Genomic DNA, 25,085 nt, shown 5'->3' with positions numbered 1-25,085 from the left:
CACGGTACATCCAAACCGTCATCGAACCCATCGTTCTACCATTCCTAGACCGGCAAGGGAACTTGCTGTTCCAACAGGACAATGCACGTCCGCATGTATCCCGTGCCACCCAACGTGCTCTAGAAGGTGTAAGTCAACTACCCTGGCCAGCAAGATCTCCGGATCTGTCCCCCATTGAGCATGTTTGGGACTGGATGAAGCGTCGTCTCACGCGGTCTGCACGTCCAGCACGAACGCTGGTCCAACTGAGGCGCCAGGTGGAAATGGCATGGCAAGCCGTTCCACAGGACTACATCCAGCATCTCTACGATCGTCTCCATGGGAGAATAGCAGCCTGCATTGCTGCGAAAGGTGGATATACACTGTACTAGTGCCGACATTGTGCATGCTCTGTTGCCTGTGTCTATGTGCCTGTGGTTCTGTCAGTGTGATCATGTGATGTATCTGACCCCAGGAATGTGTCAATAAAGTTTCCCCTTCCTGGGACAATGAATTCACGGTGTTCTTATTCCAATTTCCAGGAGTGTATTACAGAACAAAAACCTAAATAATATTCTAGAGAATCAAGTACATACGTACAGACAAAAAGGAAACAAAAGAAAAGAAGAAAAGGAAAAAAACTATCTTTGAATATTAGCAATGTCTTCACAAGCTCCTCCGACATCACCTACCACCTTCCCTTTTCTTCAAATGTCTACGCATCCCTCCAACGGCTGAGATATTCCTTGACTTCCGAAAAGCATTTGACTCAGCATCACACCTGTGCTTTTATGACTGTATACGGTATGGAGAGTATACGTTATATGGTATCGAGAGAAATATCTGATAGGACTGAAGATTTCTTGCTAGCGAGGACGCGGAGTAATCAGAGAGTCATCGACAGAAGGAGAAGTATAGTCAAGGTCGGGGACCTTGTTGTTCATGTTGTGTATGAATGACCTGCAGGACAATATTATGAGTAACATTAGACTTTTAGCAGATGGAACAGGTTATTATTGTTGTTGTTGTTGTTGTTGTTGTTGTCGTTTTAAGTTCGAAGATTGCTATGATGCAGCTCTCCATGGTACTCTATCCTGTGCAAGCCTCTTGATCTGTAAGTAACTACTGCAGCCTACATCCTTCCGAATCCGCTCACCGTATTCACCTCTTGGCCTACCTCTGCGACAGCAACGTCCAATCTTCTAGCTTACCTGGGCCACATCGGAAGAGGACGAGTGTTTTTGAGCCGCACACGACCTACTTAACACTAATAATAATTGCTGAGGAAAAAAAATAAAAAGATAGGAACGGTCGGAGGTATATACTTATCACATTTAAGTAATTTAGATTTAATTAATTTATGACTCTCTATTCTAAAAAAAAGAAAGACAGAATGAATTTGACATTTTGTATATGAGCTTTCAGTACTTTCATAACTTTACATAAACGGACTTTTTATGGGTTTTCTGATCGATCATATGATAGATGCTCAGTTCTTAGGCCGCGGCGGTACTTGCCTTCGGCTGCCTATGTACGACCTTTACTCCCTACCACCCACCCTTCCCTTCAATACTAAATTTGTGATCCCTTGATTTTCCAAAATCTGTCCTGTCAAACGATTCCTTCTTTTAGCCAAGTTGTGCCACAGATTTCTTGTCTCCCCAATTCTGCTCAGTACCTCCTCTTTAGTTACGCGACCTACTCATCTAATCTTCAGCATTCTTCTGTAGCAGCATATTTCAAAAGCTTCTGTTCTTTCTTGTAACTGTTTATCGTCCATTCTACACTCCAGACAAGTGCCTTCACAAAAGACTTCCAAAATACTTAAATCTGTATTCAATGTTAAGAAACTGTGTGACTTCATAAGATCAGTGTTAGGACGAAAGGGAGCGTTAGAATGATTAAAGAAAGCAAACAATGATCATTTAGAGTCGTTTATGAAAAACAAAAATGACGGAATAGGAGGGTCAGAGTTAGAGATGAAAACCAATACTGATAACATAGAGTCAGTTATGAAAGCTATCAGTGACCTTTCAAAAAGTTAAATGAAAACCAGTAGGGGGAGAATTAGGTCCCACATTAAGAAAATATGGAATCAAGAATTGGGCGGAGGGGGGGGGGGGGGGGTAAGGGGGTTAGAATCAACCCTGAAAACGAATAGTGATCATTTGGAGCAGATTATAAATCCAAGAAAGACCTTTTGGAAACAGATATCCCCGAGTTAAACAAATCAGTTAGTAGAAGGTACGAAAGGTATGAATTCCAGAGCAGGCATAGTCGACAATAGAGTCATAATTTTAGAAAATAAGTTTTTCAACGAAAGTGCAGAGCAAAGAAAGGACATCGAAGAATTAAATTCTGAACAAAAAATGATGAGGAGATCGGACTTGGGGAGCCAAGTTAGGGACTTACCTCCATTGTAACTATGTAAAACGTACTTATTGAAATTCTGCATTGTGTGGTAACACAGTGCAGTGAATCAACCAGAAGAGTTTAGTTGGCGCCTGTAAATTGAAAAGAAAGGCTGCGCTAGCACACAGACATGTCTAAACAAGTTTGTCCATCCTCTAGTTTCTGCCGGACTCCTCCGCCCCGAGTATGGGGTGGCAAGAGAACCACACATTCGGGGTGGACTTTCTGGCCGATTTGGGGGAGATAAGGGCTACCACAAGGGGAGGGACTCTCCATTCCCGCCCGTCACATTTACCACTCAACCGAATGAGAGTGCTCACAGTATTTCCACTTCCTGCTGCTGACCGAACATCGTTAAGTTTACGTGTCGGTTGTTCCTTATGGGAGACTCCGACCTTGTATGTCAACACAACTGTGCAGTCTGAAGCCACTCTTATACGGCCATAATGTTTTTGTATGATTGTGAATTATTTAAAAACAACCATTTGAAAGGAATAAGTAATGTTCTAAGAACTTCTAGGCGTAAGAAGTTACAGTTACGCCAACTTCTGTTTTGTATAAATCTATAAATAGTCGATATAATAATGTCTCGCTCTCTTTTGTCATTCAGTCATTTTATCTCCGCTCATCTTATCTAACGTTGTCTGTTTTGTGTTAGCTTGTGTGAAGGCTTGTAACTTTTAATTGTGGAAATGTATAATGTGGAAGTATTCAAATCTTTAATTTCAGAAGTACCTTCCATCTTATTTGAAAGTAATTACGTTCGTGAAATTGAAAACTTTTATTACTAAAGAAACTGATAATTTTTTAAGTGAGATAGAGAGCTTCAGTGGATAGGAGTAAATTCAAAGTTGGAACTGTGAGAACTTTAATTGTTTTCGATAGCTATACTGCACAGCGCAGCCTCGTCATTTTTTCATGAAATCGAACCTAAGTTAACATAGGCAAAGGATCTTTGATTGCCAGCATTAATGAACACTGACTTTATAGCAACTTGCAAAAATAACTTTTGACATGAATTTAACTTACTTGCAAGAGTAGGATAGGACTTGCTTAAATATTATCGTCTTTGCTCATTGATTAATCGCGTCCACACTCTGGCCGCAGACTCCACAGATTCCTCACGCTTGACTCAATTCCTATCGTCCGGACTACTCGTATGGCTGTTCAACAAAGACGAGCGGAGGAAGAAAGGTGACGCAGTAGCTAATGTGAGTGGTGCACTAATACACTTACAGAGAGCGCACTTCCCATTTAGGCGCTGCAGGGTCGTGTTATTCTGTGCGCCCCACACTGTCATGAGTTGTTTCCTGACAGCGCGCGAATGCGGCGATCGCCTTTGTACGAGAGTTATCGGTAGTTTTAACAGCGAACCAGTGACTTTTTCAATAATTCCAACACCAAGGAAGATGCACCGAACACTGGGCGGATTACAGTACACAACAGCTGCTTTGCATCTGGGATGTGATGATATATCAATTAGTATGTAATTTAATGTATAGGATTCGAAAATTTCTTTTAAACTACTGTTCTTTTATGCAGATGTCTAACTTATTTCATTTTATTTTGTTTTTGGATACAGAGTGCTAGAAGATCTACAAATCGTCTCCGGATGTCAGATGTGACAGAGAAGTGGCAAAGAAAAGAAGATCATCGTTGTCACATTTTTTCGAATATCAAAGAAGAATTAAGTTGAAAATATGTGTGAACTAGTTTAGACCTATTTCTTTCATGTCTATATGTACATTTTACACAGTTTGAGGTAAGGGAAATCAGCAGCGCTTAATTTTATTTTCTCGTGCTCCGTAAAACGTGTAATACTGAAATTTATGTCCATATCAATAACAAATTTTCTTTGCTAAATTTTGCCATTGTGAATGTAAGTACAAGATGTCTAATTTACAACATTTTATCCTTAACGGCGTGTGCTGCTTTTCATTGTCCTGCCAGAATTCCTGAGCAAATTTTGTTCCCTTTTTTGCAAATCGTAATTATTCAAAATACTTTTTAATTTACGTTAATGTTATTGTGAAAATGGCAATATTTCTAAAATGACTATACAGAAAGACAGTAACGTAGATATGAACGTTGAACAGAATGAGTTTGCTGAGATGTAAGTTGATAGTGCACGAGTTTCGTAACCCGATGTGGAATCGCGTTCTGAAACTGATACAGGTATTATGATAGATAATTCACTGTATGAAAATGACGCTCACTTACATGATATTTCACGTACTGCCATTCATCAATCTGATGATAATGTTTTACGTGTAGTAAAAGTTCCGATGGGCGATATTTCACGTGAAAGGAACATACATATAGGCTCAACCAGCTGATCTCATTGCTTTATTGCTGCAAGAGTTTAAGGCAATGTGGGACGACACAACCGCCCAACTTGAGAACCGACCAAAGAATTACAAAACCACTCCAAAGAATTACAAAGCCTATCCCAATAAGAGCAACGACAGCATAATGATTTGAAAAAAGAATCTAGTAACATAGAGAAATCGACTGCTAATTTCAACAGATTGTCAGTACAGTACGATACTCTAGCAAATACTGAGTTTTTGGAGTGAGCTATACACAAAGATGTAGAAATTAATGGTAAATTAAATTCAGAACTAGAGCGTGTCGTAGATGAAACGGTCACAACCACTATGTCCGAACGAGACAATGCTGGCAAATTGATAAAAATCCGAATCACAACAAATAAAAGTTACTTTAAATAAAGATCTGCCAGAATGGGGTGATCAAGTAACCGCCAAAATCACGATCCTATAACAGGAACCGCCTGCGGGCAGGGGCGTGATCAAATGGTTCAAATGGCTCTGAGCACTATGGGACTCAACTGCTGTGGTCATAAGTCCCCTAGAACTTAGAACTACTTAAACCCAACTAACCTAAGGACAGCACACAACATCCCAGCCATCACGAGGCAGAGAAAATCCCTGACCCCGCCGGGAATCGAACCCGGGAACCCGGGCGTGGGAAGCGAGAACGCTACCGCACGACCACGAGATGCGGGCGGGGCGTGATCCAAAGTACCCTCCAACAGTTAGTTAAGAATGTGATTATTACGCCAGTCCTACTGCATGAAATCACACAGCATACGACAACGACACAAATTCTAATAAGTTATCGCCAGCTCGTCTACCATATGAATTAACGACTGCTCAATCGCTTTCTCCCGTTTTACTTGAAGAAAGTTTAATTCAGCGTTCAGCCCAAGCAATCCCAGGTCTTTACGCTAAAATGGCGGGGCCAAGTTACAGTGGCGAATTGCAGTTCTAGTCAGACTTATAGTTGTCGTACAGCCTATCTGACACCATCTCGCACATCATCTCGCGGCATGCTGACCAGCACGCGCGGAAAAAGAAACGTAAACATAAAAGAAAGTATAACTACTGGTTCCACCCTGGTGACCAGGGAAACGGGTGCGACCTATTCTATAGAAATAAACACCACGGTCGCTGGGATTTGTGTAATGTCAACCACAACCGAGTGAAAAAAGTGCTCAAATAAAAAAATAATCAGATGCGCCAAGATCCCCCTGACACTAAGTGGCAGAACTACGGCCCGTCCGTAAATATCCTTCCTTTGACAATCGGACACCCATAACCAAGCCGTGACAAATTCCTTTAAATCTCATTCAGCCCTCCGATGAGGGTCGTATCACTGGGTGGGGGCAATCAAGACAATCACGTCCGTCTCTTAAGGTATAATGATTGTAATGATGTCAGAGATGAGTTCACTATGTATCAGCCTCTGAAGACTAAACAAACACGAGTTTTAGTGCATCCGCAATACATGCCATAGTAGGAAATATTCCCACCAAAACAGTTTTAGACACGGGCGTATCTATTTATGTTTTACCCCAAAACTTGTTTAAAAATAGACTAAGGAGGCAGACAAAGTGCCAACCTACCCAGTACAAAATTGTCGTATTGTTGGAGCTCTAGGTACAGATACAAGAAAAAATTTTCGTTCAAAATGGAGTGACCTTATGCTCGTTCATCTTGGCGTTGATTGCTTGCTCGGCATGGAATTTTTCCAAGAAAAGGATTTAAAATTAGACTTTTCTATGGATAGTGCTACTTACACATCGGGGGAAAGGATATTGACGTAGATTTAAATCCAAATGGCTCCAAGCACTACGTGACTTAACATCTGAGGTCATCAGTCCCCTAGGCTTAGAACTACTTAAACCTAACTAACCTAAGGACATCACACACATCCCTGCCCGAGGCAGGATCCGAACCTGCGACCGTAGCAGCAGCGCGGTGCCAGACTGAAGCGCCTAGAACCGCTCTGCCACAGCGGCCGGCGAAATAGATTTAATATAAACCCCAGTGGAATAAGGTAAATACTACCAGGGAATTAAAATAAAAATTTTAGAGGCGATGAATGTATCTGAAGATAGTTTCACTATGGCGAAAATGAAAATATACAAGATAAGGTACTCAACAGGAATTAGATTTAAGGAACATACTTTTGAAGCGCTTCCGTGTTTTTGAGAACAAATCTGGCATAATAAATATATATTTTTACTCCATGGAAATAACACACGAACCATTTTGCCATAACCTTACTCCATTCTGTGGACGAAAACAGGGGCTGTCGATCGAGAACACTTCAATGGAAAGTAATTGAATCATCACATATGCCGTACTGTAGTCCATTATTATCAGGAAATAAACCTAATGGCCAAGCATGCCTCGTACTGGATGCCTGTGCTATTAATAAAATAATTGTACCATTCTGAACAAAAAGTTCATGCAGTATTCTGTTTGACTAACCTATATCTCCATTCTTTCTATTGGCAGGTCTTATTTTCATTTGGGTCAAGGAAATACACAGCTTTTGTCCATGCTGGCAGAAGTTATCAGTTTTGTGTTTTACCGTTTGGACTTAACGTAAGTTCTGGTGCATATATTATTGCACTGGATGCAATTCTCGGACCATATCTCCTAGATAAAGCAAAACTATATGTTGATGACATCTTGACTTCAACTGCTACTTGGGAAGAAAACCTTGACTTTTTTGACCGAACATTACGTAAATTTTCAGAGGCTTGAGTCGCAGCTAACTTGCAGAAATAAATTTTTGGTCGTGACGAAAAAAACTTTTTTAGTCATGTCATATCTCCTGTACGAATAACACTTGATCGTGATTAGATAAGTACATTGAAAAATTGTCCAGGTCCAAACAAAAAAATGACAGTTGAAAGTTTTCTTGGCCTTCGTTTGTATTTTTCTTCGTTTATTTCCCGGACAGTTACTTAATAGTACAGCATTGATGAGACTCTTAAAAAAGAATGCCACATGGTACTGGTCAGAAAAATGTCAAGCAGATTTTGGTGCAATAAAGAATGTTTTAGTAAATTCTGAAATCCTATCTCATCCTGACGAGAATGTAGATTTTTGCGTTGCTAAAGACGCATCCTTTTCGGGAATTGGTGCACGTCTATTTCAAATACCTGTAAAGGACGGAAAGACTGAAGTTAATATGATTATTTTTGCTAGTACCACACTTTCAGAATGTAAACGTGGATATTATGTTGCTGAGTAGAAGCTCTGGCCATAATAAGGGCGTTTAAGAAGTTTAGCTACTAAATTTATGGAAAAATTTAGGTATTTTGTGACCACCACACTCTGAGCTTTCTGTTAACTTGTAGGCTACTACATCTTAGGATTATGAGGTGGAAGCTTTTCTACAGGAATATGTTTTCGAGATAATGAGGGTAAAATGTAAGAACAATTTTATAGCTGACGGTTTTGTCGCGTATACCGCAAGGGTTGACTGATCTTTGGGATTTAACAGGACAAATAACTGACAGAATTTTGTCATTGAAAGACACATGTCACAAACAATTCTATTTAGATATGTGTAACAACATGGCTACATTTAAAGACACAGATCCGATGGGGCTTAAAATAAAATCTTACACAAAGCCCATTTGAGAAAATTTTAGAGCACTCCAAAACTCAAAACAAAGATTTATTCCACAGACGTAGTGTTTCTGGTGACAACTGGTGTGTGTTCATTCCTGATACTTAGGAAGAAACCTTAGTTTGTCGTACCCACTGTGTTTGGAGTCTGCCGTTTCCAAATTTGTGACGGTATGAACAGCTATTCCAGACTTGTCTACAGTACCAAAAAGCAAAGCCTATTAATAAGTGATGCTACACAGAATTACAATCTCCCTATCTTAGCTATACAACCACTACAAGTTGTGTCTCTTGATGTCAGTGGGCCAGTGCCCTCTCGCCACGGTGGTTTTGAGTGTTTAACAGATCTGTACGATCTTTCATCAAAATATATCAAGCTGTTGTTTAATAGTTGTGTGTGACCTCTTCGCAAAATATGTCGAGCTATATGCTAAAAGATCGACAGCAGCGCCCACTATTATTACGAGGATTCTCAAACACGTAAGACAATAGTATCAAGTACATTTCGATATCACGGTCCCACCCTCAGAGTAACCCAGCTGCATGAATTTTCAGAGAATTCTGTTTATGAAAACTTTTGTTAGTACACAACGCACATGATGGATAGAATTTATTCAACCATTTTAAGATATTGTAAATAATTTAGCTATTTACACAACACCACACACAACTGCAGAACTACTTAATGACCGTAAGGAAACCAACGAATGAATAAACCCTTTGCCACATCTGCCTAAAGAAGAACCCGCCCTGGAAAAATAAGGTACGGAAAGCAAAAGTATCACTCATTGATCATGATATCACTCATTGATCATGACAGAATTATAAAAGAAAAATCCGCAAAAGGTTAAGTCATGTTCATAAATATTTATCTGGAGAAACAGTACTACGTAAATCTCATCCGAAATCTCTTGCTTTACATAAAATAAACGAATTCTTATACTGTAGGTGCAACCACAACAGAGGGGTGTGTATTGACCCGACCAAAGTCTGGATGATTGATTGATCTGTATACATTATGTGCACATATTTATTTTAATGTTGTTTTAAAAATAGAAATATTGTATCCTTCGTGTTTTAAAACGTTTATTTCGGCACAACCGTCTTGAGTTGTGCAAAAGCATTACTGATTTTGTCGTACCATTGTTTCATGATCCTGACCTATGTGGAAGGTTTGATGACTGCCTAAATGACGTCCTTATCGAGTCATGACATCCAGGAAAATTACGGACAAGAAACTCATCTCCAAAGTCCCAGTCCCTTGAGCAGAACCATCCGCCAGCCTCTTTTAGCTCCTGTCACCTGACTGCCCTGGGCATGTGGTCTACATGTTCACCGATCAGTAATAAAACAGGCTAGGTCAATTAAAGTAATATAATTTTATACTGAAATGTAAAAAGAAATGAAAAACTATCCTTTTTAAAGAAAGATAACATTTTCCAATGTGTATGAACAATTTCTACCCATGAAAAAGAAATCAGTATCCATACTGGTTTGTGTATGTGATAAAATGTACAAGCGTTAAGTGAGTTCAGGAACATAAGGACTGAATAGACATTATGTAGTGAATTTTTGAACAGCGTTGTCAAATTCATGGTGAAAAATTGTGCCACCGCTCTTCAAGGGGGCTGTGTAATCCCACAATTTATTATTACCGTCACAGCTTCCCGAGCTAAGGGGTATGTTCTATAGTTTATTTTTGCTCTGCGTTTGTTTTTTTGGACAAATTCTAGTGTGTCTTGTTACTATCTTGTATTGTCTTCCGTCGTAGCCTTCTTAGTGAACGGACTGAATAAAAGGTTGTGTATTGCAATGTTAATTTAGATTACCTGAATTACAATAATGTGAATATTCACTTTATTCATTTGTATTACTTAATTTACAGGAGAAACAAACCGCGTTCTGCGGATTGGAGCATGGAATGTTAGATCCCTTCATCGGGCACGTAGCTTAGGAAATTCAAAAATGGAAATGCATAGATTGAAGTTAAGAAATAGTGGGAATTAGTTAAGTTCGGTGGCAGGAGGAACAAGACTTCTGATCAGGTAAATACGGGATTATAATTACAACATCAAGAGAGGTAATGCGAGAGTAGGTTTAATAATGAATAAGAAATGGGTATGCTGGTAAGCTACTTTGGATCTTTGTTGTTGTTGTTGTTGTGGTCTTCAGTCTGAAGACTGGATTGATGCAACTCTCCCTGATAATCTGCCCTCTGCTAGCCTCTTCATTCCGAGTAACTACTGCAACCTACATCCTCCTGAATGTGTTTACTGTATTCATTTCTTGGTCTCCCTCTACGATTTTTATCCTCCTCCCACCCCCACCCCCCACGCTTCCCTTCAGTACTAAACTGGTGATCAGATGATGATGTTCAGATGTGTGTGAAATCTTATGGGACTTAACTGTTAAGGTCATCAGTCCCTAAGCTTACACAGTACTTAACCTAAATTACCCTAAGGACAAACACACACACCCATGCCCGAGGGAGGACTCGAACCTCCGCCGGGACCAATTGGTGATCCCTTGATGTCTCAGAATGTGTTCTACCACTCGATCCCTTCTTCTAGTCACGTTGTGCCACAAATTTTTTTTCTCCCAGTTTTATTCAGTACCTCCTCATCAGGTACAATATCTCAGAATCTTCTATTCGCTTTTTGTCTATACTTTTTATCGTCTATGTTTCATTTCCATATGTGGCTACACTTTCCACAAACACTTTCAGAAAGGACTTCCTGACACTTAACAAATTTCTCTTCTTCACAAGCGCTTTTCTTATCATTTCCAGTTTACATATTATATCCGCTCTACTTCGCGCATCATCAGTTATTTTGTTGCCCAAGTAGCAAAACTCATCTGCTACTTTTAGTGTCTCATTTCCTAATCTAATTCCCTCAGTACCGCCTGATTTAATTCGATTACATTCCATTATTCTCGGTTTGCTTTTGTTCATGTTCATCTTATATGCTACTTTCAAGACACTGTCCATTCCGTTCAACTGCTCTTCCATGTCCTTTGCTGTCTCTGATAGAATTACAATGTCATCAGCAAACCTCAAAGGTTTTATTTCTTTTCACTGAACTTTAATTCCTACTTCAAATTTTCTTTTGTTTCCTTTACTGCTTGCTCAATGGACAGACTGAATAACATCAGGGATAGGCTACAACCCTGAATGACTCCCCTCTCAACCAGCGCTTCCCTTTCATGCCCCTCGACCCTTATAACTGCCATCTGGTTTCTGTAAAAGTTGTAAATAGCCTTTCGTTCCCTATATTTATCCCCTGCTACTCTCAGAATTTCAAAGACAATGTTACAGTCAACATTGTCAAAAGCTTTCTCTAAGTCTACAGATGCTACAAACGTAGGTTTTCGTTTGCTTAACCCATCTTCTATGAGAAATCGTAGAATCAGTATTACCTCGCGTGTTCATATATTTCTCCGGATTTTAAACTGATCGTCGAACAGTTTTTCCATTCTTCTGTAAAGAATTCGTTTTAGTATTTTTGAACCTTGAATTATTAAATTGGCAGTTCGCAAATTTTCACATCCATCAGCACTTGTTTTCTTTTGAATTATAATTATTGTATTCTTATCGAAGTCTGAGAGTATTTCGCCTGTCTCATATATCTTGCTCACCAGATGGAAGAATTTTGTTGTGTCTGACTCTCCCCAAGCTATCAGCAATTCTAACGGAATGATGTCTACTCGCGGGGGTTTGTTTCGACTTAATTCCTTCATGGCTCTGTCAAATTCTTCTCGCGGCATCATAGCACCCATCTCATTTTCATCAACGTCCTCTTCGAGTCCTATAATATTGCCCTCAGGTGCATCACCTCGTATAGACCATCTATATGCTCGTTCCACCTTTCAGTTTTGCCTTCTTTGCTTAGGACCAGTTTTCTATCTGGGCACTTGATATTCATTCAGGTGGTTCTCTTTTCTCAAAGGCCTATTTAATTTTCCTGTAGGCGGTATCTGTCTTTCCCCTGATGATATAAGCTTGTAAATTCTTAAAATTTCCTCTAGCCATTCCTACTTACGCATTTTGCACTATTGTCAGTCTCATTTTTTAGATGTTTGTACTCCATTTCATCTGCTTCATTTGCTGCATTTTCATATTTTCTCCTTTCATCAATCAAAGTCAATATCTCTTGTGTTATCCACAGATTTCTACTTAGCCCTCGTCTTTTTACCTACTTGATTCTCTGCTGCCTTCACTATTTCCTCCCTCAGAGGTACCCATTCTTCTTCTACTACATCCCTTTCCCCTGTTCTTGGCAATCGTGCCCTAATGCTCCCTCTGAAACTCACAACAACCTCTGGTATTTTCAGTTTATCCAAGTTCCATCTCCTTAAATTCCCACCTTTACAGTTTCTTCAGTTTTAGTTCATGACCAATAAATTGCGGTCAGAGTCCACCTGGTTCCGAACTCTCTGTCATAACATTATACAATCAGTCTGAAACCTTCCAATGCCTCCAGGTGTCTTCCGGGTAAACAAGCTTCTTTCATGATTCTTAAACCAAGTATTAGTTATGATTAAATTGTAGTTCGTGAGAAGTTCCACCAGGAGTTTCCTCCTTCATTCCTTTCTCCCAGTCCGTATTCATCTACTATTTATCCTTCTCTTCCTTTTCCTAGTATCGAATTCCATTTCCTATTAAATTTTCGTCTCCCTTAACTATCTGAATAATTCCTTTTATGTCATCATATATTTCTTCAATGTCTTCATCATCTGTGGAGCTAGCTGGCATATAAACCTATACTACCGTGGTGCGCGTAGGCATCGTGTCTACCTTGGCTGCAATAATGAATTCACTATGCTGTTCATAGCAGCTTATCCCTGTTCCTACTTTCTTACTCATTATTAAAGCTACTCCTGCATTGCTCCTATTCGATTTTGTATTTATAACCCTGTATTCTCCTGACCAGAAGTCTTGTTCCTTCTGCCACCGACTCCTACTATATCTAACTTTAACCTATCCATTACCATTTTTAAATTTTGTAACCTACCTACCCGATTGAGGTATCTGACATTCGAAAGCAGAGTAATGAGTGCATTATCGTAGCAAAGATAGACACGAAGTCACACCCACCACAGTAGTACAAGTTTGTAAGTCAACTAGCTCTGCAGATGATAAGAGATTTAAGAAATATTTGATGAGATGAAAGAAATTATTCAGATTGTTAAGCGAAATGAAATTTTGTGATGGGGACTGGAATTCGTTAGTAGGAAAAGGAAAATAAGAAAAAAATTGTAGATGAATATGAAACGGGGGAAAAGAATGAAAGGGGAATCCGCCTAGTAGAATTTTGCATAGAGTACAATTTAATCATCGCTACCACTTGGTTTAAGAATTATGTATACATGGAAGAGACATGGAGACACCGGAAGATTTCAGACTGACTATACAGGGTGGGTCGTTTTAATCCTTAATGGGGAATAACTCGGGATAGAGAGGAGATACAGTAAAATGTTTTACATAGAAGTTGTAGATGGCAAAGATGGTCATTACTGCTAATAATTGCTGTGAGTTTGAACGTGAATTTCAAGGTGATTTGGAGTTTAAAGTATTTTTTTTAATGGAAACCCTATCAACGGTTTCTAAAATTGTGGATGGACATCCAACCAGTAATGACAGTTTTGCCTGTTTAATTTACCAATATTTGTAAATGTGGCTTCGTATGGAAACATTACTGACCTGAACACCTCTTGTTGATGTACAGCCCGGTGACAAAATGCAAGGCATTCTTCGACCTTCCGAAGCGTTAGTTCTTGGGTCAGTGTCATACGGTGCATTCGGAGAATCACTGGCTTCGATAATCCTAGTTCCGTTTGCATTTGCGGTGAACTAATGTGAGGATACAGATGGACCATTGCGGCTACTATGCGAATATCATTTTCCTCATATTCACAACTATGACGTAAACGATTTAATTGTCTCCATCCTAGAGATCGCGAATAGTGACGTTACTTGGTTGTCGTCTGTTGGGAAAACGTCTAGCGTGAAATGCAGCGGCATGGACGTGAACACCCTGACACTCTCCAAAAATCGCAATCATGTCTCCAGTTTCATTTGGAGGGTTGTGAGCCGTTGCAGCTATGTGACTCAACCAAATAAAGCGAAACAGAGTCGCAGTTTTAACGATCTGATCACTCAAGTTAGAAGTGAAACAAGAACAGTGTTGCAGCACGCGGACGTGGGCGACGCGTCTCACCGCGCGCTCCGCGAGGGTCGAACACTGCGGCCCCAAACAATCGCCCTCTCGTCCCCTCACCCTCTGCCAGCGGCAGTGTACGAGAGCATCTGTATAGACTGTGTGACGACCTACCGCAATACAACCACGAAGAGGTAACTAACAATTACTACATCCCATTGAAATTTAGTAAGTAAACCAGACTACTATGCGCATAAATTGAATTACAATACAACACTAGCATTTCACCCATTTTATTGCCTTCTAGAACTGAGCATGATCTAGAAGAACTTGTTTTCTTTCTTAACAAAGTGTCATTTGATACGTAAAATCCTATAAATTACAGACCCGTATCATTAACGTTGATATGCAGAAGGATTTTGGAACATGTATTGTGTTCGAACATTATGAATTACCTGGAAAGGACCGAGCTGTTGGCACACACTCAACACGGGTTTAGAAAGCATAGTTCTTGTGAAACACAACTAGATCTTTACTCACACTAAGTGCTGAGTGCTATCGGCAAGGAATTTCAGATTGATTTCGTATTTCTAGATTTCCAGAAGGCTTTTGACACTGTACCGTATCAGCGACTTGTAATAAAATTGTGTGCTTATCGTGATTGTCTTAGTTATGTGAATGGATTGGTGATTTCCTGTCAGAGACGTCACACTTCGTATTAATTGACGAAAAGTCATATAGTAAGATAGAAGTGATTTCTGGCGTTCCCCAAGGAAGTGTTATACAAGTATGTCCTCTGCTGTTCCTTATCTATATAAATGATTTAGAAGACAATCTGAGCAGCCGTGCCGTCGTAAGTTGTTTGGAGACAATGATTCTGTTTATCGTCTAATACAGTTATTAGAAAATCAATGCCAGTTGCAAAGGATTTAGAGAAGATATCCGCATGGAGCTAAAATTGGCAACTGACCCTAAATAATGAAAAGGGTGATGTCATCCACATGAGTGCTAAAAGGAATCCGTTAAACTTTGGTCTCACGATCAATCATTCAAATATACAGCCTGTAATATGAGCCAAATACCTAGGAATTACAACTACGAACAACTTAAATTGAAAAGAACACATAGAAAACATTGTGGGGAAGGCGAACCAAAGACTGCGTTTTATTGGCACAACACATAAAAGATAAAACATATCTATTGAAGTCTGCCTACACTACGCTTGTCGTCCTGTTTTGGAGTACTATTGCGCGGGCTGGTATCATTCAAGATAGAATTAACGGATTACATCGTGAAAGTTCAAAAAAAAAAAAAAAAAAAAAATGGTTGCACTGGTTCTAAGCACTGAGGTCATCAGTCCCCTAGACTTAGAACTAATTAAACCTCACTAACCTAAAGACATCACACACATCCATGCCCGAAGCAGGATTCAAACCTGCGACCGCAGCAGCAGCGCGGTTCCGGACTGAAGCGTCTAGAACCGCTCGGCCACCGCGGCCGGCAAAGTTCAAAGAAGTGCAGAACGTTTTGCATTATCGCGAGATAGGGGACAGATTGTCACGGACATGATACAGGATTTGGGGTGGACTTCATTAAGACAAAGGCATTTCTCGTTGCGGAGGGATCTTCTAACGAAATTTCAATCACCAACTTTCAATGGTTGAAGACATCCGCCAAGAGTGAGCCTCTTTGGACAGGGTGCAGGAGAGCCCCAAAGGGGATGATGGGCATTTTGTTGACACCGACCTACGTGGCGCGAAACGATCAGTATAACAAAATAAGGGAAATCACAGCGCGCACGGAAAGATATAGGTCTTCCAATTTTCCGAGAGCGCTTCGAGATTGGAATAATAGAGGATAATTGTGAAGGTGGTTCAATGAACCCTCTGCCAGGCACTTAAATGTGATTTGCAGAGTATTCATAGAGATGTAGATGTAACATGTATTGCTGTTTTCAAATTCTGTGTAAAATATTAGGTTCCGATTTAAGTAAATCACTTTAACGTCCGAAACACCTTGAAAATCACGTTCAAGGCCACGGCCATTAGTAGCAGTGTGTGACACTCTTTGCCACATACAGCTTTTATCTAAAACACTTTGCTTTATCTCATCTCTGTACCGAGTAATTCCTCTACCCTGTGTAACGGTAAGCCAGAGATTTCGGAAACAGATTTCAAATAGTTAGGCATTTCCAGGGGTAGATGTGGACTCTAACCACAATTTATTGGTCGTAAACTGTAGATTAAAACTGAAGAAATTGCAAAAATGTGAGAAATTAAGAAAATGGGATCTTGATAAGAAACTTCCTGTAAGATTAAAACCGTGTGCTGGACCGAGACTCGAACTCGGGACCTTTTCCTTTCGCGGGCAAGTGCTCTACCATCTGAGCTACCCAAGCACGACTCACGCCCACTCCTCACAGCTTGACTTCTGGCAGTACCTCGTCTCCTACCTTCCAAACTTTACAGAAGCTCTCCTGCGAACCAAGCAGAACTAGCACTCCTGCAAGAAAAGATATTGAGGAGACAAGGCTTAGCCACAGTCTCGGGTATGTTTGCAGAATGAGATTTTCACTCTGCAGTGGAGTGTGCGCTGATATGAAACTTCCTGGTAGATTAAAACTGTGTGCCGGACCGTGACTCGAACTCGGGACCTTTGCCTTTCGCGGGCAAGTGCTCCACCATCTGAGCTACCCAAGCACGGGGCGTGAGTCGTGCTTGGGTAGTTCAGATGGTAGAGCACCAGAAGGTTAAAAGAGTAAACCACATGACTAATGAGGAGGTACTGAATAGAACTGGGCAGAAAAGAAATTTGTGGCGCAACCTGACTAGAAGAAGGGATCAGTTGGTAGGACATCTTCTTAGATATCAAAGGTTCACCAGTTTGGTGCTGGAGCGAAGTGTGGGGGTGGGGGAGGGGTAAAAACTGTAGAGGGAGACAAGGAGATGAATACAGTAAGCAGATTGAGAAGGATCTAGGTAGCAGCAGTTACTCGGAGATAAAGAGCTTGCACAGAATAGAGTAGCATGGAGAGCTGCATAAAATAGGTCTTTGGATTGAAGACCACAACAGCAACAACAACAGTAACAACAAGAACAATTTACTCCTTGTCCTCACCTAATAATTTTTAATATTTTTCAGCAAATACTCGTTGTCTGCCGTCTTAATAGTATGACGCAAAGGGTCGGCCGACATTGTCACAGCCTTAAGTGCTCACAGTTCGTCGCAGGAAATGAACCTGTAATCATTCAAATTGTATGATAACGAAGTCGGATGAGATTTATAAGCGTCATTTTATTGCAAAGTTAATTCTGACGCACGAAACTGATTAACCATCTTTTCACGTCACGCACCATCGTGTTAAATGTAGGCCTACAACACGGGCTTCGCCGATTTTCGTCATTGATTTCATCATTACAGTCGCCCTTTCTCTCTTCTGACTTTTGTATTCACTACAACCTATATTAACAACTTACTAAAGGGAAAGAGCGATTTTAACACGAATCAACAATGTTGTTATGGTGCGTATCCTTTAATTATTTCTTCTTACATACTTCTGAACTTCGCTATAATTTTATGAGCACTTTGTATTTTGGATCCGTAATTTTGATTCCTATAGGCTGTTTTATGTTGCTGTATCCTTATGTACAATTTTATATGTTAAATCTGAAGGTGGCTCGAGTGTAGCTGAAATTATAAGAAAAATATTTGCTATCTTAACTTCAAGCATTTTCTGTCCTTAATACAAAAAAAAGAACAATAGATCGTTTGTATCCAATGTTGACAATGTCAAAAAACATGCGTTCCTAAAAAGTATTTGTCTTTAGTGTACAGGTTGGCGCCGGTGGCGACATCTACAACGTGCTAACGTGAGGAAAGTTTCCAACCGATTTCTCACACACAAACAGCAGTTGACCGGCGTTGCTTGGTGAAACATTGTTGTGGTGTCTCGTGTAAGGAGGAGAAATGCGTACCATCAAGTTTCCGACTTTGATAATGGTTGGATTGTAGCCTATCGCGATTGCGTTTTATCGTATCGCGACATTGCTGCACGCGTTGGTCGAAACCCAATGACTGTTAGCAGAATATGGAATCGGTCGGTTCAGGAGGGTAATAAGGAACGACGTGCTGGATCCCAGCGGCCTCGTATGACTAGCAGTCGAGATGACAGGCATGTTATCCGCATGGCTGTAATGGATCGTGCAGCCGCGTCTCGATCCCTGAGTCAATAGATGGGGCGTTTGCAAGACAACAACCATCTGCACTAACAGTTCGACGACGTTTGCCGCAGAATGGACTATCAGCTCTGAGACGATGTACTCAACGACGAACCTGAGTGCACGAATGGCAAAACGTCATTTTTCGGATGAATCCAGGTTCTGTTTACAGCATCATGATGGTCGCATCCGTGTTTGGCGACATCGCGGTGAACGCACATTGGAAGCGTGTATTCGTCATCGCCATACTGGCGTATCACCCGGCGTGATGGTATGGGGTGCCATTGGTTTCACGTCTCGGTCACCTCTTGTTCGCATTGATGGCACTTTGAACATTGCACGTTACATTTCTGATGTGTTACGACCCGTGGCTCTACCCTTCATTCGATCTCTGCGAAATCCTACATTTCAGCAGGATAATGCACGACCGCATGTTGCAGGTCCTGTACGGGCATTTCTGGATACAGAATATGTTCGACTGCTGCCCTGGCCAGCACATTCTCCAGATCTCTCACCAGTTGAAAACGTCTGGTCAATGGTAGCCGAACAACTGGCTCGTCACAATACGCCAGTCACTACTCTTGATGAACTGTGGTATCGTGTTGAAGCTGTATGGGCAGCTGTACCTGTACACGCCATCCAAGCTCTGTTGGACTCAATGCCCAGGCGTATCAAGGCCGTTATTACGGCCAGGGGTTGTTGTTCTGGGTACTGATTTCTCAGATCTATGCACCCAAATTGCGTGAAAATGTAATCACATGTCCATTCTAGTATAGTATATTTGTCCAATGAATACCCGTTTATCATCTGCATTTCTTCTTGGTGTAGCAATTTTAATGGCCAGTAGTGTATATGCTCTACATCCTCAGTGAAGATCGGATTTCGGAATTTAGTGAGCAGCCCCTTCTGTTTAGCGTGCCGTCTATCTGCAAGTGTGTCCCACGTCAAACTTTCTATGATGTTTGTAACGCTCTCGCGATGGCTAAATGTACCAGTCACGAATCTTGCTGCTCTTCTTTGGACCTTCTTGATCTCTTGAATCAGACCCAACTGGTAAGGATCCCCTACAGACGAACAATACTCTAAGACTGGACGAACTAACGTATTGTAAGCTATTTCCTTTGTTGAAGGCCTGCGTCGCTTCAGGATTCTACCAACAAACCGCAATCTAGAGTTCGCCTTACCCGTTACTTGCGTAATCTGATCATTTCATGTGAGATCATTTCGAATTGTCACGCCCAGATACTTGACGGACGTTACAGCTTCCAAAGACCGGGAATTTATTTTGTAATCGTGCATTAATGGGGATTTTCGCCTTGTTATATGCAGTAGGTTACACTTACTAATATTGAGGGATAACTGCCAGTCATTATACCACGCATTTATTTTCTGCAAATCCTCACTGATTTGTTCACAACTTTCGTGTGATACTACTTTCCTGTAGACTAAAGCATCATCGGCAAACAGTCTAAGGCCGCTGTCAATAGCATCAACCAGATCGTTTATGTAAATCGTAAAAAGCAGAGGATCTATTACGCTACCCTAGGGCACACCTGAAGTTACCTTGTTTCTGTTGAAGTCACCCCGTTCAGGACGACATACTGCTTCCTGTCGTTAGAAAACTTTCTAGCCAACCGCATATGTCATCGGATAGACCGTAATAGCGCACTTTATATAGCAAGCGACAGTGCGGAACTGAGTCGAACGCCTTTCGAAAGTTGAGAAATATGGCATCAATCTGTGAGCCTGTATCTAGAGCCTGTTGAATATCATGCACGAAGAGGGCCAGTTGTGTCTCGCTTGAACGCTTCTTCCTAAAACCGTGCTGTTTTCTGCAGATGAGCTTCTCAGAGTCTAGAAAGATCATTATGTCTGAACACAAAATATGTTCCATGATTCTACAACAAATCGATGTCAGTGAAATTGGCCGGTTATTATGTGCATCCGATTTTCTACCCTTTTTATAGATTTCTATGACCTCGGCCTTCTTAGCCCGCATCTCGTGGTCGTGCGGCAGCGCTCTCGCTTCCCACGCCCGGGTTCCCGGGTTCGATTCCCGGCGGGGTCAGGGATTTTCTCTGCCTCGTGATGGCTGGGTGTTGTGTGCTGTCCTTAGGTTAGTTAGGTTTAAGTAGTTCTAAGTTCTAGGGGACTTATTACCGCAGCAGTTGAGTCCCATAGTGCTCAGAGCCATTTGAACCATTTTTGAACCTTCTTCCAGTCCCGTGGAATTTTCCGCTGTTCCAATGATCTCTGATAGATGATGGATAAGAATGGTGCTATATTTGTAGCATAGTCAACATAAAATCTTACGGGGATACCGTCTGGGCCAGATGCCTTTCTGGCGTCTAAGGATCTTAATTGTTTTACAATCCCAGATACACTAAACACTATGTCAGCCATCCTTTCGTTTGTTCGACAACTGAAAGAGGGAATGGTGCTGCAGTCCTCTACCGTAAAATAGTTTTTGAAAGCTAGGTTTAGAATTTCGGCCGTTTGTTTATCATCATCAGTTACATTACCCGCACTGTCAGCAAGAGAAAGTATTGAATTATTTGTAGCCTTCATAGATTTTACGTACGAGCAAAATTTTTTGGGGTTATTTTTAGAATCTGCAGATAAAATATTACTTTCAAATTCGTTAAAAGAATCTCTTGATTAAAGCAGAGATTGGTTGATAAGACACATCTTGAAGCATCAAGAAATCGTCAATTTGGTACAGAATGGGCGCCAATCACTCTGTAGGGAGACAGTCTGACGCATCGTATTATGAGTTGGATACACTTCAGGCACGAGTTCACTATGCGCTGTACACGCCGTGTCTCTCTCCTCTCCCTCCATATAACCACCGCACTGGACAAAAACTGACTTTCATCAGCAGAAAAACAAATTGCTCGCCGTAAATTGAGGAATACATTGAAATCACAGTTCGCAATTAAAGGAAAAATATTATCTTGCGCATGATTTACTTATAATTGGATGAACAGAGCAGAAACACATTGTAGCGAGGAAAACATAGTTCATAAATTACGATTTTCAGAGGAAACAATATTTCGAGAGTATTTTTCTTCGTAGAGGAGAATATTGGTGATTGCAGTCGCTCTCTGTAGCGGAACACGAGCGCTCCGAACGGTAGAAGTGGTCCCGCGACAGCGCCGTAACACAGCAGTACACTCGACAAAAGGCTCTGCGCCAATAGAACAAAACGCGCATCGGAAATTTACCGCTTGTTCTGAGCCACACTACCGCTCCACATTTTTCAGTTGTTTTCGACAGGTTAATGAAATACTGCGGCCGAAAGGCAGGACAAGCCGAGCGCATTGTGAGGCGCTGGGTGAGTGAAACGCACTCTTCGTGGCTTTCAAGCCAGGTCTGGCTGTGATTAAGACACACAGCACATATTCGGCTGAAACAGTTCTCAAATTCCGAGCAGGCGATTGATTTTTTAGCTTTTTCAGAATTCCTCTAAATCACTCGAGGCGAATGTCAGAATGGTTCCTTGCAAAACGCCACAACAGATTTCCTTATCGAATCCCACCTACTGCTCCTGTCTTTGGTGACCTCGTCTTCTAAGATACGTTAAACGCTAATCTGACAACCTTTCCCAATATACTGAGGAACCTGAAATTTCAGGCACTTCTAAATAGACGTCAAGTATACTTACAACATTAAAAGAAGCAGTATTAAGTGAGGAATCGAGGAATATACACTGTGAGACAACATATGCGCACAAAAAATAATTACAGTTCCAGAAAAACTGGATGATTTATTCAAGAGAAAGAGTTTTCCAAATTGAGCCAGTTAGTAACCCTTTGGTTACTTATGCAAGCAGTTATTCGATTTGGCATTGACTGACAGTGTTGTTCAATGTACTCTTGGGAGATATCGTGCCAAATTCTGTCCAATTGGAGCGTTTAATCATCAAAATTCCAAGCTGGTTGGGGAGAGACCTGGAGACCTTGCTGGTCAAGGTAAGGTATGACAAGCACAAAGACAAGCAATATAAACTCTCTCTGCGTGCGGAAGGGCATTAACTTGCTGATATGTAAGCCCAGAATGGCTTGCTATGAAAGTCAACAAAATGGAACGTAGAATGTCGTCAACGTACCGCAGTGCCGTAAGGGTGCCGTGGATGACAACCAAACCGGTCCTACTATGAAATGAAATGTCACCCCCGACCATCAATCCTGGTTGTCGAGCCATGCGGCGCCAGATAGTGAGGTTGGTATCCCATCATTGTTCAGGGTGTCTCCAGACACGTCTTTGATCTGAAATCTCATTGACTGGAGTAGAATTGTCTTCAGTGATGAGTGGCGCTTCGAACTAAGCCCCTTAACAGCGGTGGGATACCAACCTGACTGTCGCTTGTGGTATTGCCCCAAACAAGAGTAATGGTCTCGGTTGTCATTTCATTTCATCCAGTAGCAGCCTCTTTGGTTGTTATCCACGGCACCCTTACAGCACAGCGGTCAGCGGTCCGTCGATGATATTCTACTTCTTTTCTCTCTCTCTCTCTCCTCATAGCAAGCCATCCTGGGTTTACATTTCACTTTGTGAGAGTTTGTGCTGCTTGTCTTCGTGCTTGCCAAACTCTACCTTGGTACCGAGCGAGGTGGCGCAGTGATTAGACACTGGATTCGCATTCGGGAGGACGACGGTTCAATCCCGCGTCCGGCCATCCTGATTTAGGTCTTCCGTGATTTCCCTAAATCGCTCCAGGCAAATGCCGGGATGGTTCCTTTGAAAGGGCACGGCCGACGTCCTTCCCCGTCCTTCCCTAATCCGATGAGACCGATGACCTCGCTGTCTGGTCTCCTTCCCCAAAGAACCCAACCAACCAACTCTACCTTGGTCATCAAGGTCGCCATATTGAGAAGGTTTGGAGCAGTGTAGGTGAGGCCCTCCAATCAGCTTGGGATTTTAACGATCTAACGCGTCAATTGGACGGAATTTGACATTATATCTCTATTAATCAATCCCAATCCGAATAACTGGTTGCATGAGGGCTGGACGTGGACCAACGCGTCAATAACTTGCTGAATTTGTGAAGCTCTTTCTCTTGAATCAATCATCCAAATTTTTGGAAATTGTAATCATTTATTTGTCTGTATATGTACGTCACACCTGCCGATTTTCGTCGTAATCGGATAATTCCTTCATGGTTCGTCTTTTTGTCTTACGGATCGCTCCTGAAGACAAGATTAGACTAATTACAGCACACAGAGAGGCATTCACGCAGTCACTGCTCTCGCACTCCATAAGCGATAGGAACAGAAAAAAACCTAATGTGTGGTGCAATAGAAAGTACCATTTGCCACACACACCACACGGATTTCCTGTCAAAAAATGTAGATGTTGCTTATGATTCATGGGTGGGTATGTTGATCGAGTTACCGAGACATATATACCATAGATACAACAGGTACCACAAGAACTACGTTCTCCTGTGGATACTGTCTCCTACACACAGAATACACCAGATATCACCACTTATCTAACTGATTGTGAGTGATATGTCAGTGATAGAGGAGGCATCAACCAAGGTGAACTCAGTATATTGCAATCATTCCTTTAACCAACAAGTTCAGGTTCATCCACTGAAACTAAAACTGATCCAATGAGACTCAGTTCATGTGTTGGGAACACTCTGTCTCGTGTCAGAGGCAAGCAAGCACAAAAGGGCAGGCGTCTATTAATCATCAACAGTTCGAACGTACGTGGATTAACCCTCGGTCTTGAGGTAATGACAGCAATGGATGAGAAGTTACAGTCTGTACGCATACTCGGGAAACGCGCGTAACACATTGAAGACGCTGTTCCAGTAGGTTGCGATCAGCTGCAGATTGTGGTGCGCGGTGGAACAAATGATGCCTGTTGTCTGGAATCCAAGGTCGTACTTGGATCACTCCAGAGACTGGGAGAAAAGGTTGAGAAGACCAGCCTTTCCTACGGAATTACAACGAATCTCACAATCCGCAGCATTGTCTTCAGAGATGATCGTGGCCTCCTGGTCGAGGGGAACGCTTTAACCAGACTTCTAAGATTCTCTGACCAGCTCCGTTGCTAATTCCTAGACTTACACTCTATTCAAACTAACTTAAACTAACTTATGCTAAGAACAACACACACACACCCATGCCCGAGGGAGGACTCGAACCTCTGGCGGAAGGGGCCGCGAAATGTGTGACAGTGCGCCTCAAACCGCGCGGCCACTCCCCGCTATAGGGTTCCCGTAAGGGTTTGAAATGTGCACTACACATCAGACGCTGCTACCTAGGTAGCTATGTGTGGGAGCAACAAAGTGTCAGTGTTTGAAGCACTCGTAAGAAACGGTGCTCACGTAATACTAGCTATCGACCGTCAAACTCGCC

The 25,085-nt window shown here is 41.5% G+C and overlaps 1 protein-coding gene across 1 annotated transcript in view; it reads right to left on the bottom strand.

The window, feature by feature from the left end:
* LOC126259652 (neural proliferation differentiation and control protein 1) overlaps positions 1-25,085 on the bottom strand; it is a 1,177,794-nt gene that overhangs the window by 986,948 nt on the left and 165,761 nt on the right. The gene's annotated exons all lie outside the window — the stretch shown is intronic.

This window comes from Schistocerca nitens, chromosome 5 (assembly GCF_023898315.1).
Source record: "Schistocerca nitens isolate TAMUIC-IGC-003100 chromosome 5, iqSchNite1.1, whole genome shotgun sequence".
Classification (NCBI taxonomy): domain Eukaryota; kingdom Metazoa; phylum Arthropoda; class Insecta; order Orthoptera; family Acrididae; genus Schistocerca; species Schistocerca nitens.
Note: the sequence above shows the minus strand (reverse complement) of the source record. Positions and strands in the feature narration are given on the sequence as shown.